Raw genomic sequence first — 15415 nt, forward strand, 5'->3', positions numbered from 1 at the left:
TGCCAGGCTCCTATCACAGCCCTGCTCCGAAAATGCGAACGTCTGCAGATAGCTGGCAGTCAGAAGGGGCTGGCCTGGAAAGCTGTTGCTCAGCCTCATCTGCCCATGGCAGTGCTCGCACAGAGGCACAGAGAATGGGGCTGCTTGCTTGTCTTGCCACCTCAAACTTCAAACGTAGCCTGGGAAAGTTGGTGTCCCAGCCAGGCTCCTTTCACAGCCCTGCTCCGAAAGTGCGAACGTCTGCAGATAACTGGCAGGCAGAAGGGGCTAGCCTGGAAAGCTGTTGCTCAGCCTCATCTGCCCATGGCACTGTTCGCATAGAGGCACAGAGAAAGGGGCTGCTTGCTTATCTTGCCACCTCAAACTTCAAACGTAGCCTGGGAAAGTTGGTGTCCCAGCCAGGCTCCTTTCGCAGCCCTGCTCCGAAAGTGCGAACGTCTGCAGATAGCTGGCAGCCAGAAGGTGCTAGCCTGGAAAGCTGTTGCTCAGCCTCATCTGCCCATGGCAGTGCTCGCACAGAGGCACAGAGATGGGGCTGCTTGCTTGTCTTGCCACCTCAAACTTCAAACGTAATCTGGGAATGTTGGTGTCCCAGCCAGGCTCCTATCACAGCCCTGCTCCGAAAGTGCGAACGTCTGCAGATAGCTGGCAGCCAGAAGGCGCTAGCCTGGAAAGCTGTTGCTCAGCCTCATCTGCCCATGGCACTGCTCGCACAGAGGCACAGAGAATGGGGCTGCTTGCTTATCTTGCCACTTGAAACTTCAAACGCATGCTGGGAATGGTGTTGTCCCTGCCAGGCTCCTATCACAGCCCTGCTCCGAAAGTGCGAACATCTGCAGATAGATGGCAGTCAGAAGGGGCTAGCCTGGAAAGCTGTTGCTCAGCCTCATCTGCCCATGGCAGTGCTCGCACAGAGGCACAGAGAATGGGGCTGCTTGCTTGTCTTGCCACCTCAAACTTCAAACGTAGCCTGGGAAAGTTGGTGTCCCAGCCAGGCTCCTTTCACAGCCCTGCTCCGAAAGTGCCAACGTCTGCAGATAGCTGGCAGGCAGAAGGGGCTAGCGTGGAAAGCTGTTGCTCAGCCTCATCTGCCCATGGCACTATTCGCATAGAGGCACAGAGAATGGGGCTGCTTGCTTATCTTGCCACTTGAAACTTCAAACGCATGCTGGGAATGGTGGTGTCCCTGCCAGGCTCCTATCACAGCCCTGCTCCGAAAGTGCGAACGTCTGCAGATAGCTGGCAGGCAGAAGGGGCTAGCCTGGAAAGCTGTTGCTCAGCCTCATCTGCCCATGGCAGTGCTCGCACAGAGGCACAGAGAATGGGGCTGCTTGCTTGTCTTGCCACCTCAAACTTCAAACGTAGCCTGGGAAAGTTGGTGTCCCAGCCAGGCTCCTTTCGCAGCCCTGCTCCGAAAGTGCGAACGTCTGCAGATAGCTGGCAGGCAGAAGGGGCTAGCCTGGAAAGCTGTTGCTCAGCCTCATCTGCCCATGGCACTGTTCGCATAGAGGCACAGAGAATGGGGCTGCTTGCTTATCTTGCCACCTCAAACTTCAAACGTAGCCTGGGAAAGTTGGTGTCCCAGCCAGGCTCCTTTCGCAGCCCTGCTCCGAAAGTGCGAACGTCTGCAGATAGCTGGCAGACAGAAGGGGCTAGCCTGGAAAACTGTTGCTCAGCCTCATCTGCCCATGGCACTGTTCGCATAGAGGCACAGAGAATGGGGCTGCTTGCTTATCTTGCCACCTCAAACTTCAAACGTAGCCTGGGAAAATTGGTGTCCCAGCCAGGCTCCTTTCGCAGCCCTGCTCCGAAATTGCGAACGTCTGCAGATAGCTGGCAGCCAGAAGGTGCTAGCCTGGAAAGCTGTTGCTCAGCCTCATCTGCCCATGGCACTGTTCGCATAGAGGCACAGAGAATGGGGCTGCTTGCTTATCTTGCCACTTGAAACTTCAAACGCATGCTGGGAATGGTAGTGTCCCTGCCAGGCTCCTATCACAGCCCTGCTCCGAAAGTGCGAACGTCTGCAGATAGCTGGCAGGCAGAAGGGGCTAGCCTGGAAAGCTGTTGCTCAGCCTCATCTGCCCATGGCACTGTTCGCATAGAGGCACAGAGAATGGGGCTGCTTGCTTATCTTGCCACCTCAAACTTCAAACGCATGCTGGGAATGGTGGTGTCCCTGCCAGGCTCCTATCACAGCCCTGCTCCGAAAGTGCGAACGTCTGCAGATAGCTGGCAGCCAGAAGGGGCTAGCCTGGAAAGCTGTTGCTCAGCCTCATCTGCCCATGGCAGTGCTCGCACAGAGGCACAGAGAATGGGGCTGCTTGCTTGTCTTGCCAACTCAAACTTCAAACGTAGCTTGGGAAAGTTTGTGTCCCAGCCAGGCTCCTTTCGCAGCCCTGCTCCGAAAGTGCGAACGTCTGCAGATAGCTGGCAGGCAGAAGGGGCTAGCCTGGAAAGCTGTTGCTCAGCCTCATCTGTCCATGGCACTGCTCGCACAGAGGCACAGAGAATGGGGCTGCTTGCTTGTCTTGCCACCTCAAACTTCAAACGTAGCCTGGGAAAGTTGGTGTCCCAGCCAGGCTCCTTTCCCAGCCCTGCTCCGAAAGTGCGAACGTCTGCAGATAACTGGCAGGCAGAAGGGGCTAGCCTGGAAAGCTGTTGCTCAGCCTCATCTGCCCATGGCACTGTTCGCATAGAGGCACAGAGAATGGGGCTGCTTGCTTATCTTGCCACTTGAAACTTCAAACGCATGCTGGGAATGGTGGTGTCCCAGCCAGGCTCCTTTCGCAGCCCTGCTCCGAAAGTGCGAACGTCTGCAGATAGCTGGCAGACAGAAGGGGCTAGCCTGGAAAACTGTTGCTCAGCCTCATCTGCCCATGGCACTGTTCGCATAGAGGCACAGAGAATGGGGCTGCTTGCTTATCTTGCCACCTCAAACTTCAAACGTAGCCTGGGAAAATTGGTGTCCCAGCCAGGCTCCTTTCGCAGCCCTGCTCCGAAATTGCGAACGTCTGCAGATAGCTGGCAGGCAGAAGGGGCTAGCCTGGAAAGCTGTTGCTCAGCCTCATCTGCCCATGGCACTGTTTGCATAGAGGCACAGAGAATGGGGCTGCTTGCTTATCTTGCCACTTGAAACTTCAAACGCATGCTGGGAATGGTGGTGTCCCTGCCAGGCTCCTATCACAGCCCTGCTCCGAAAATGCGAACGTCTGCAGATAGCTGGCAGCCAGAAGGGGCTAGCCTGGAAAGCTGTTGCTCAGCCTCATCTGCCCATGGCACTGTTCGCATAGAGGCACAGAGAATGGGGCTGCTTGCTTATCTTGCCAATTCAAACTTCAAACGCATGCTGGGAATGGTGGTGTCCCAGCCAGGCTCCTTTCGCAGCCCTGCTCCGGAAGTGCGAACGTCTGCAGATAGCTGGCAGGCAGAAGGGGCTAGCCTGGAAAGCTGTTGCTCAGCCTCATCTGCCCATGGCACTGTTCGCATAGAGGCACAGAGAATGCGGCTGCTTGCTTATCTTGCCACTTGAAACTTCAAACGCATGCTGGGAATGGTGGTGTCCCAGCCAGGCTCCTTTCGCAGCCCTGCTCCGAAAGTGCGAATGTCTGCAGATAGCTGGCAGCCAGAAGGGGCTAGACTGGAAAGCTGTTGCTCAGCCTCATCTGCCCATGGCACTGTTCACATAGAGGCACAGAGAATGGGGCTGCTTGCTTGTCTTGCCACCTCAAACTTCAAACGCATGCTGGGAATGGTGGTGTCCCAGCCAGGCTCCTTGCGCAGCCCTGCTCCGAAAGTGCGAACGTCTGCAGATAGCTGGCAGCCAGAAGGGGCTAGCCTGGAAAGCTGTTGCTCAGCCTCATCTGCCCATGGCACTGTTCGCATAGAGGCACAGAGAATGGGGCTGCTTGCTTGTCTTGCCACTTGAAACTTCAAACGCATGCTGGGAATGGTGTTGTCCCTGCCAGGCTCCTATCACAGCCCTGCTCCGAAAGTGCGAACGTCTGCAGATAGCTGGCAGCCAGAAGGGGCTAGCCTGGAAAGCTGTTGCTCAGCCTCATCTGTCCATGGCAGTGCTCGCACAGAGGCACAGAGAATGGGGCTGCTTGCTTGTCTTGCCACCTCAAACTTCAAACGTAGCCTGGGAAAGTTTGTGTCCCAGCCAGGCTCCTTTCGCAGCCCTGCTCCGAAAGTGCGAACGTCTGCAGATAGCTGGCAGCCAGAAGGGGCTAGCCTGGAAAGCTGTTGCTCAGCCTCATCTGCCCATGGCACTGTTCGCATAGAGGCACAGAGAATGGGGCTGCTTGCTTATCTTGCCACTTGAAACTTCAAACGCATGCTGGGAATGGTGGTGTCCCAGCCAGGCTCCTTTCGCAGCCCTGCTCCGAAAGTGCGAACGTCTGCAGATAGCTGGCAGGCAGAAGGCGCTAGCCTGGAAAGCTGTTGCTCAGCCTCATCTGCCCATGGCACTGTTCGCATAGAGGCACAGAGAATGGGGCTGCTTGCTTATCTTGCCACTTGAAACTTCAAACGCATGCTGGGAAAGTTGGTGTCCCAGCCAGGCTCCTTTCGCAGCCCTGCTCCGAAAGTGCGAACGTCTGCAGATAGCTGGCAGGCAGAAGGGGCTAGCCTGGAAAGCTGTTGCTCAGCCTCATCTGCCCATGGCACTGTTTGCATAGAGGCACAGAGAATGGGGCTGCTTGCTTATCTTGCCACTTGAAACTTCAAACGCATGCTGGGAATGGTGGTGTCCCTGCCAGGCTCCTATCACAGCCCTGCTCCGAAAATGCGAACGTCTGCAGATAGCTGGCAGTCAGAAGGGGCTGGCCTGGAAAGCTGTTGCTCAGCCTCATCTGCCCATGGCAGTGCTCGCACAGAGGCACAGAGAATGGGGCTGCTTGCTTGTCTTGCCACCTCAAACTTCAAACGTAGCCTGGGAAAGTTGGTGTCCCAGCCAGGCTCCTTTCACAGCCCTGCTCCGAAAGTGCGAACGTCTGCAGATAACTGGCAGGCAGAAGGGGCTAGCCTGGAAAGCTGTTGCTCAGCCTCATCTGCCCATGGCACTGTTCGCATAGAGGCACAGAGAAAGGGGCTGCTTGCTTATCTTGCCACCTCAAACTTCAAACGTAGCCTGGGAAAGTTGGTGTCCCAGCCAGGCTCCTTTCGCAGCCCTGCTCCGAAAGTGCGAACGTCTGCAGATAGCTGGCAGCCAGAAGGTGCTAGCCTGGAAAGCTGTTGCTCAGCCTCATCTGCCCATGGCAGTGCTCGCACAGAGGCACAGAGATGGGGCTGCTTGCTTGTCTTGCCACCTCAAACTTCAAACGTAATCTGGGAATGTTGGTGTCCCAGCCAGGCTCCTATCACAGCCCTGCTCCGAAAGTGCGAACGTCTGCAGATAGCTGGCAGCCAGAAGGCGCTAGCCTGGAAAGCTGTTGCTCAGCCTCATCTGCCCATGGCACTGCTCGCACAGAGGCACAGAGAATGGGGCTGCTTGCTTATCTTGCCACTTGAAACTTCAAACGCATGCTGGGAATGGTGGTGTCCCTGCCAGGCTCCTATCACAGCCCTGCTCCGAAAGTGCGAACATCTGCAGATAGATGGCAGTCAGAAGGGGCTAGCCTGGAAAGCTGTTGCTCAGCCTCATCTGCCCATGGCAGTGCTCGCACAGAGGCACAGAGAATGGGGCTGCTTGCTTGTCTTGCCACCTCAAACTTCAAACGTAGCCTGGGAAAGTTGGTGTCCCAGCCAGGCTCCTTTCACAGCCCTGCTCCGAAAGTGCCAACGTCTGCAGATAGCTGGCAGGCAGAAGGGGCTAGCGTGGAAAGCTGTTGCTCAGCCTCATCTGCCCATGGCACTATTCGCATAGAGGCACAGAGAATGGGGCTGCTTGCTTATCTTGCCACTTGAAACTTCAAACGCATGCTGGGAATGGTGGTGTCCCTGCCAGGCTCCTATCACAGCCCTGCTCCGAAAGTGCGAACGTCTGCAGATAGCTGGCAGGCAGAAGGGGCTAGCCTGGAAAGCTGTTGCTCAGCCTCATCTGCCCATGGCACTGTTCGCATAGAGGCACAGAGAATGGGGCTCCTTGCTTATCTTGCCACTTGAAACTTCAAACGCATGCTGGGAATGGTGGTGTCCCAGCCAGGCTCCTTTCGCAGCCCTGCTCCGAAAGTGCGAACGTCTGCAGATAGCTGGCAGGCAGAAGGCGCTAGCCTGGAAAGCTGTTGCTCAGCCTCATCTGCCCATGGCACTGTTCGCATAGAGGCACAGAGAATGGGGCTGCTTGCTTATCTTGCCACTTGAAACTTCAAACGCATGCTGGGAAAGTTGGTGTCCCAGCCAGGCTCCTTTCGCAGCCCTGCTCCGAAAGTGCGAACGTCTGCAGATAGCTGGCAGGCAGAAGGGGCTAGCCTGGAAAGCTGTTGCTCAGCCTCATCTGCCCATGGCACTGTTTGCATAGAGGCACAGAGAATGGGGCTGCTTGCTTATCTTGCCACTTGAAACTTCAAACGCATGCTGGGAATGGTGGTGTCCCTGCCAGGCTCCTATCACAGCCCTGCTCCGAAAATGCGAACGTCTGCAGATAGCTGGCAGTCAGAAGGGGCTGGCCTGGAAAGCTGTTGCTCAGCCTCATCTGCCCATGGCAGTGCTCGCACAGAGGCACAGAGAATGGGGCTGCTTGCTTGTCTTGCCACCTCAAACTTCAAACGTAGCCTGGGAAATTTGGTGTCCCAGCCAGGCTCCTTTCACAGCCCTGCTCCGAAAGTGCGAACGTCTGCAGATAACTGGCAGGCAGAAGGGGCTAGCCTGGAAAGCTGTTGCTCAGCCTCATCTGCCCATGGCACTGTTCGCATAGAGGCACAGAGAAAGGGGCTGCTTGCTTATCTTGCCACCTCAAACTTCAAACGTAGCCTGGGAAAGTTGGTGTCCCAGCCAGGCTCCTTTCGCAGCCCTGCTCCGAAAGTGCGAACGTCTGCAGATAGCTGGCAGCCAGAAGGTGCTAGCCTGGAAAGCTGTTGCTCAGCCTCATCTGCCCATGGCAGTGCTCGCACAGAGGCACAGAGATGGGGCTGCTTGCTTGTCTTGCCACCTCAAACTTCAAACGTAATCTGGGAATGTTGGTGTCCCAGCCAGGCTCCTATCACAGCCCTGCTCCGAAAGTGCGAACGTCTGCAGATAGCTGGCAGCCAGAAGGCGCTAGCCTGGAAAGCTGTTGCTCAGCCTCATCTGCCCATGGCACTGCTCGCACAGAGGCACAGAGAATGGGGCTGCTTGCTTATCTTGCCACTTGAAACTTCAAACGCATGCTGGGAATGGTGGTGTCCCTGCCAGGCTCCTATCACAGCCCTGCTCCGAAAGTGCGAACATCTGCAGATAGATGGCAGTCAGAAGGGGCTAGCCTGGAAAGCTGTTGCTCAGCCTCATCTGCCCATGGCAGTGCTCGCACAGAGGCACAGAGAATGGGGCTGCTTGCTTGTCTTGCCACCTCAAACTTCAAACGTAGCCTGGGAAAGTTGGTGTCCCAGCCAGGCTCCTTTCGCAGCCCTGCTCCGAAAGTGCGAACGTCTGCAGATAGCTGGCAGGCAGAAGGGGCTAGCCTGGAAAGCTGTTGCTCAGCCTCATCTGCCCATGGCACTGTTCGCATAGAGGCACAGAGAATGGGGCTGCTTGCTTATCTTGCCACCTCAAACTTCAAACGTAGCCTGGGAAAGTTGGTGTCCCAGCCAGGCTCCTTTCGCAGCCCTGCTCCGAAAGTGCGAACGTCTGCAGATAGCTGGCAGACAGAAGGGGCTAGCCTGGAAAACTGTTGCTCAGCCTCATCTGCCCATGGCACTGTTCGCATAGAGGCACAGAGAATGGGGCTGCTTGCTTATCTTGCCACCTCAAACTTCAAACGTAGCCTGGGAAAATTGGTGTCCCAGCCAGGCTCCTTTCGCAGCCCTGCTCCGAAATTGCGAACGTCTGCAGATAGCTGGCAGCCAGAAGGTGCTAGCCTGGAAAGCTGTTGCTCAGCCTCATCTGCCCATGGCACTGTTCGCATAGAGGCACAGAGAATGGGGCTGCTTGCTTATCTTGCCACTTGAAACTTCAAACGCATGCTGGGAATGGTAGTGTCCCTGCCAGGCTCCTATCACAGCCCTGCTCCGAAAGTGCGAACGTCTGCAGATAGCTGGCAGGCAGAAGGGGCTAGCCTGGAAAGCTGTTGCTCAGCCTCATCTGCCCATGGCACTGTTCGCATAGAGGCACAGAGAATGGGGCTGCTTGCTTATCTTGCCACCTCAAACTTCAAACGCATGCTGGGAATGGTGGTGTCCCTGCCAGGCTCCTATCACAGCCCTGCTCCGAAAGTGCGAACGTCTGCAGATAGCTGGCAGCCAGAAGGGGCTAGCCTGGAAAGCTGTTGCTCAGCCTCATCTGCCCATGGCAGTGCTCGCACAGAGGCACAGAGAATGGGGCTGCTTGCTTGTCTTGCCAACTCAAACTTCAAACGTAGCTTGGGAAAGTTTGTGTCCCAGCCAGGCTCCTTTCGCAGCCCTGCTCCGAAAGTGCGAACGTCTGCAGATAGCTGGCAGGCAGAAGGGGCTAGCCTGGAAAGCTGTTGCTCAGCCTCATCTGTCCATGGCACTGCTCGCACAGAGGCACAGAGAATGGGGCTGCTTGCTTGTCTTGCCACCTCAAACTTCAAACGTAGCCTGGGAAAGTTGGTGTCCCAGCCAGGCTCCTTTCCCAGCCCTGCTCCGAAAGTGCGAACGTCTGCAGATAACTGGCAGGCAGAAGGGGCTAGCCTGGAAAGCTGTTGCTCAGCCTCATCTGCCCATGGCACTGTTCGCATAGAGGCACAGAGAATGGGGCTGCTTGCTTATCTTGCCACTTGAAACTTCAAACGCATGCTGGGAATGGTGGTGTCCCAGCCAGGCTCCTTTCGCAGCCCTGCTCCGAAAGTGCGAACGTCTGCAGATAGCTGGCAGACAGAAGGGGCTAGCCTGGAAAACTGTTGCTCAGCCTCATCTGCCCATGGCACTGTTCGCATAGAGGCACAGAGAATGGGGCTGCTTGCTTATCTTGCCACCTCAAACTTCAAACGTAGCCTGGGAAAATTGGTGTCCCAGCCAGGCTCCTTTCGCAGCCCTGCTCCGAAATTGCGAACGTCTGCAGATAGCTGGCAGCCAGAAGGTGCTAGCCTGGAAAGCTGTTGCTCAGCCTCATCTGCCCATGGCACTGTTTGCATAGAGGCACAGAGAATGGGGCTGCTTGCTTATCTTGCCACTTGAAACTTCAAACGCATGCTGGGAATGGTAGTGTCCCTGCCAGGCTCCTATCACAGCCCTGCTCCGAAAGTGCGAACGTCTGCAGATAGCTGGAAGGCAGAAGGGGCTAGCCTGGAAAGCTGTTGCTCAGCCTCATCTGCCCATGGCACTGTTCGCATAGAGGCACAGAGAATGGGGCTGCTTGCTTATCTTGCCACCTCAAACTTCAAACGCATGCTGGGAATGGTGGTGTCCCTGCCAGGCTCCTTTCGCAGCCCTGCTCCGAAAGTGCGAACGTCTGCAGATAGCTGGCAGCCAGAAGGGGCTAGCCTGGAAAGCTGTTGCTCAGCCTCATCTGCCCATGGCAGTGCTCGCACAGAGGCACAGAGAATGGGGCTGCTTGCTTGTCTTGCCAACTCAAACTTCAAACGTAGCTTGGGAAAGTTTGTGTCCCAGCCAGGCTCCTTTCGCAGCCCTGCTCCGAAAGTGCGAACGTCTGCAGATAGCTGGCAGGCAGAAGGGGCTAGCCTGGAAAGCTGTTGCTCAGCCTCATCTGTCCATGGCACTGCTCGCACAGAGGCACAGAGAATGGGGCTGCTTGCTTGTCTTGCCACCTCAAACTTCAAACGTAGCCTGGGAAAGTTGGTGTCCCAGCCAGGCTCCTTTCCCAGCCCTGCTCCGAAAGTGCGAACGTCTGCAGATAACTGGCAGGCAGAAGGGGCTAGCCTGGAAAGCTGTTGCTCAGCCTCATCTGCCCATGGCACTGTTCGCATAGAGGCACAGAGAATGGGGCTGCTTGCTTATCTTGCCACTTGAAACTTCAAACGCATGCTGGGAATGGTGGTGTCCCTGCCAGGCTCCTATCACAGCCCTGCTCCGAAAGTGCGAACGTCTGCAGATAGCTGGCAGCCAGAAGGGGCTAGCCTGGAAAGCTGTTGCTCAGCCTCATCTGCCCATGGCACTGTTCGCATAGAGGCACAGAGAATGGGGCTGCTTGCTTATCTTGCCACTTCAAACTTCAAACGCATGCTGGGAATGGTGGTGTCCCAGCCAGGCTCCTTTCGCAGCCCTGCTCCGGAAGTGCGAACGTCTGCAGATAGCTGGCAGGCAGAAGGGGCTAGCCTGGAAAGCTGTTGCTCAGCCTCATCTGCCCATGGCACTGTTCACATAGAGGCACAGAGAATGGGGCTGCTTGCTTGTCTTGCCACCTCAAACTTCAAACGCATGCTGGGAATGGTGGTGTCCCAGCCAGGCTCCTTTCGCAGCCCTGCTCCGAAAGTGCGAACGTCTGCAGATAGCTGGCAGCCAGAAGGGGCTAGCCTGGAAAGCTGTTGCTCAGCCTCATCTGCCCATGGCACTGTTCGCATAGAGGCACAGAGAATGGGGCTGCTTGCTTGTCTTGCCACTTGAAACTTCAAACGCATGCTGGGAATGGTGTTGTCCCTGCCAGGCTCCTATCACAGCCCTGCTCCGAAAGTGCGAACGTCTGCAGATAGCTGGCAGGCAGAAGGGGCTAGCCTGGAAAGCTGTTGCTCAGCCTGATCTGTCCATGGCAGTGCTCGCACAGAGGCACAGAGAATGGGGCTGCTTGCTTGTCTTGCCACCTCAAACTTCAAACGTAGCCTGGGAAAGTTTGTGTCCCAGCCAGGCTCCTTTCGCAGCCCTGCTCCGAAAGTGCGAACGTCTGCAGATAGCTGGCAGCCAGAAGGGGCTAGCCTGGAAAGCTGTTGCTCAGCCTCATCTGCCCATGGCACTGTTCGCATAGAGGCACAGAGAATGGGGCTCCTTGCTTATCTTGCCACTTGAAACTTCAAACGCATGCTGGGAATGGTGGTGTCCCAGCCAGGCTCCTTTCGCAGCCCTGCTCCGAAAGTGCGAACGTCTGCAGATAGCTGGCAGGCAGAAGGGGCTAGCCTGGAAAGCTGTTGCTCAGCCTCATCTGCCCATGGCACTGTTCGCATAGAGGCACAGAGAATGGGGCTGCTTGCTTATCTTGCAACTTGAAACTTCAAACGCATGCTGGGAAAGTTGGTGTCCCAGCCAGGCTCCTTTCGCAGCCCTGCTCCGAAAGTGCCAACGTCTGCAGATAGCTGGCAGGCAGAAGGGGCTAGCCTGGAAAGCTGTTGCTCAGCCTCATCTGCCCATGGCAGTGCTCGCACAGAGGCACAGAGATGGGGCTGCTTGCTTGTCTTGCCACCTCAAACTTCAAACGTAATCTGGGAATGTTGGTGTCCCAGCCAGGCTCCTATCACAGCCCTGCTCCGAAAGTGCGAACGTCTGCAGATAGCTGGCAGCCAGAAGGCGCTAGCCTGGAAAGCTGTTGCTCAGCCTCATCTGCCCATGGCACTGCTCGCACAGAGGCACAGAGAATGGGGCTGCTTGCTTATCTTGCCACTTGAAACTTCAAACGCATGCTGGGAATGGTGGTGTCCCTGCCAGGCTCCTATCACAGCCCTGCTCCGAAAGTGCGAACGTCTGCAGATAGATGGCAGTCAGAAGGGGCTAGCCTGGAAAGCTGTTGCTCAGCCTCATCGGCCCATGGCAGTGCTCGCACAGAGGCACAGAGAATGGGGCTGCTTGCTTGTCTTGCCACCTCAAACTTCAAACGTAGCCTGGGAAAGTTGGTGTCCCAGCCAGGCTCCTTTCACAGCCCTGCTCCGAAAGTGCCAACGTCTGCAGATAGCTGGCAGGCAGAAGGGGCTAGCGTGGAAAGCTGTTGCTCAGCCTCATCTGCCCATGGCACTATTCGCATAGAGGCACAGAGAATGGGGCTCCTTGCTTATCTTGCCACTTGAAACTTCAAACGCATGCTGGCAATGGTGGTGTCCCTGCCAGGCTCCTATCACAGCCCTGCTCCGAAAGTGCGAACGTCTGCAGATAGCTGGCAGCCAGAAGGGGCTAGCCTGGAAAGCTGTTGCTCAGCCTCATCTGCCCATGGCAGTGCTCGCACAGAGGCACAGAGAATGGGGCTGCTTGCTTGTCTTGCCACCTCAAACTTCAAACGTAGCCTGGGAAAGTTGGTGTCCCAGCCAGGCTCCTTTCGCAGCCCTGCTCCGAAAGTGCGAACGTCTGCAGATAGCTGGCAGCCAGAAGGGGCTAGCCTGGAAAGCTGTTGCTCAGCCTCATCTGCCCATGGCACTGTTCGCATAGAGGCACAGAGAATGGGGCTGCTTGCTTATCTTGCCACCTCAAACTTCAAACGTAGCCTGGGAAAGTTGGTGTCCCAGCCAGGCTCCTTTCGCAGCCCTGCTCCGAAAGTGCGAACGTCTGCAGATAGCTGGCAGACAGAAGGGGCTAGCCTGGAAAACTGTTGCTCAGCCTCATCTGCCCATGGCACTGTTCGCATAGAGGCACAGAGAATGGGGCTGCTTGCTTATCTTGCCACCTCAAACTTCAAACGTAGCCTGGGAAAATTGGTGTCCCAGCCAGGCTCCTTTCGCAGCCCTGCTCCTAAATTGCGAACGTCTGCAGATAGCTGGCAGCCAGAAGGTGCTAGCCTGGAAAGCTGTTGCTCAGCCTCATCTGCCCATGGCACTGTTCGCATAGAGGCACAGAGAATGGGGCTGCTTGCTTATCTTGCCACTTGAAACTTCAAACGCATGCTGGGAATGGTAGTGTCCCAGCCAGGCTCCTATCACAGCCCTGCTCTGAAATGCGTACGTCTGCAGATAGCTGGCAGCCAGAAGGGGCTAGCCTGGAAAGCTGTTGCTCAGCCTCATCTGCCCATGGCAGTGCTCGCACAGAGGCACAGAGAATGGGGCTTCTTGCTTGTCTTGCCACCTCAAACTTCAAACGTAGCCTGGGAAAATTTGTGTCCCAGCCAGGCTCCTTTCGCAGCCCTGCTCCGAAAGTGCCAACGTCTGCAGATAGCTGGCAGCCAGAAGGGGCTAGCCTGGAAAGCTGTTGCTCAGCCTCATCTGCCCATGGCACTGTTCGCATAGAGGCACAGAGAATGGGGCTGCTTGCTTATCTTGCCACTTCAAACTTCAAATGCATGCTAGGAATGGCGGTGTCCCAGACAGGCTCCTTTCGCAGCCCTGCTCCGAAAGTGCGAACGTCTGCAGATAGCTGGCAGGCAGAAGGGGCTAGCCTGGAAAGCTGTTGCTCAGCCTCATCTGCCCATGGCAGTGCTCGCACAGAGGCACAGAGAATGGGGCTGCTTGCTTATCTTGCCACTTGACACTTCAAACGCATGCTGGGAATGGTGGTGTCCCAGCCAGGCTCCTATCACAGCCCTGCTCCGAAAGTGCGAACGTCTGCAGATAGCTGGCAGGCAGAAGGGGCTAGCCTGGAAAGCTGTTGCTCAGCCTCATCTGCCCATGGCACTGTTCGCATAGAGGCACAGAGAATGGGGCTGCTTGCTTATCTTGCCACTTGAAACTTCAAACGCATGCTGGGAATGGTGGTGTCCCTGCCAGGCTCCTATCACAGCCCTGCTCCGAAAGTGCGAACGTCTGCAGATAGCTGGCAGCCAGAAGGGGCTAGCCTGGAAAGCTGTTGCTCAGCCTCATCTGCCCATGGCAGTGCTCGCACAGAGGCACAGAGAATGGGGCTGCTTGCTTGTCTTGTAACCTCAAACTTCAAACGTAGCCTGGGAAAATTTGTGTCCCAGCCAGGCTCCTTTCGCAGCCCTGCTCCGAAAGTGCCAACGTCTGCAGATAGCTGGCAGCCAGAAGGGGCTAGCCTGGAAAGCTGTTGCTCAGCCTCATCTGCCCATGGCACTGTTCGCATAGAGGCACAGAGAATGGGGCTGCTTGCTTATCTTGCCACTTCAAACTTCAAACGCATGCTAGGAATGGCGGTGTCCCAGCCAGGCTCCTTTCGCAGCCCTGCTCCGAAAGTGCGAACGTCTGCAGATAGCTGGCAGGCAGAAGGGGCTAGCCTGGAAAGCTGTTGCTCAGCCTCATCTGCCCATGGCAGTGCTCGCACAGAGGCACAGAGAATGGGGCTGCTTGCTTATCTTGCCACTTGACACTTCAAACGCATGCTGGGAATGGTGGTGTCCCAGCCAGGCTCCTATCACAGCCCTGCTCCGAAAGTGCGAACGTCTGCAGATAGCTGGCAGGCAGAAGGGGCTAGCCTGGAAAGCTGTTGCTCAGCCTCATCTGCCCATGGCACTGTTCGCATAGAGGCACAGAGAATGGGGCTGCTTGCTTATCTTGCCACTTGAAACTTCAAACGCATGCTGGGAATGGTGGTGTCCCTGCCAGGCTCCTATCACAGCCCTGCTCCGAAAGTGCGAACGTCTGCAGATAGCTGGCAGGCAGAAGGGGCTAGCCTGGAAAGCTGTTGCTCAGCCTCATCTGCCCATGGCAGTGCTCGCACAGAGGCACAGAGAATGGGGCTGCTTGCTTGTCTTGCCACCTCAAACTTCAAACGCAGCCTGGGAAAGATGGCGAACCTGCTAGGCTCGTTTCACAGCCCTGCTCTTGAAATGCGAACGTCTGCAGATAGCTGGCAGGCAGAAGGGGCTAGCCTGGAAAGCTGTTGCTCAGCCTCATCTGCCCATGGCACTGTTCGCATAGAGGCACAGAGAATGGGGCTGCTTGCTCATCTTGCCACTTGAAACTTCAAACGCATGCTGGGAATGGTGGTGTCCCAGCCAGGCTCCTTTCGCAGCCCTGCTCCGAAAGTGCGAACGTCTGCAGATAGCTGGCAGGTAGAAGGGGCTAGCCTGGAAAGCTGTTGCTCAGCCTCATCTGCCCATGGCAGTGCTCGCACAGAGGCACAGAGAATGGGGCTCCTTGCTTGTCTTGCCACCTCAAACTTCAAACGTAACCTGGGAAAGTTGGTGTCCCAGCCAGGCTCCTTTCGCAGCCCTGCTCCGAAAGTGCCAACGTCTGCAGATAGCTGGCAGCCAGAAGGTGCTAGCCTGGAAAGCTGTTGCTCATCCTCATCTGCCCATGGCACTGTTCGCATAGAGGCACAGAGAATGGGGCTGCTTGCTTATCTTGCCACTTGAAACTTCAAACGCATGCTGGGAATGGTGGTGTCCCAGTCAGGCTCCTATCACAGCCCTGCTATGAAAGTGCGTACGTCTGCAGATAGCTGGCAGGCAGAAGGGGCTAGCCTGGAAAACTGTTGCTCAGCCTCATCTGCCCATGGCAGTGCTCGCACAGAGGCACAGAGAATGGGGCTTCTTGCTTGTCTTGCCACCTCAAACTTCAAAT

The sequence above is a fragment of the Opisthocomus hoazin genome, chromosome 32 (genome assembly GCF_030867145.1).
Source record: "Opisthocomus hoazin isolate bOpiHoa1 chromosome 32, bOpiHoa1.hap1, whole genome shotgun sequence".
Lineage (NCBI taxonomy): Eukaryota > Metazoa > Chordata > Aves > Opisthocomiformes > Opisthocomidae > Opisthocomus > Opisthocomus hoazin.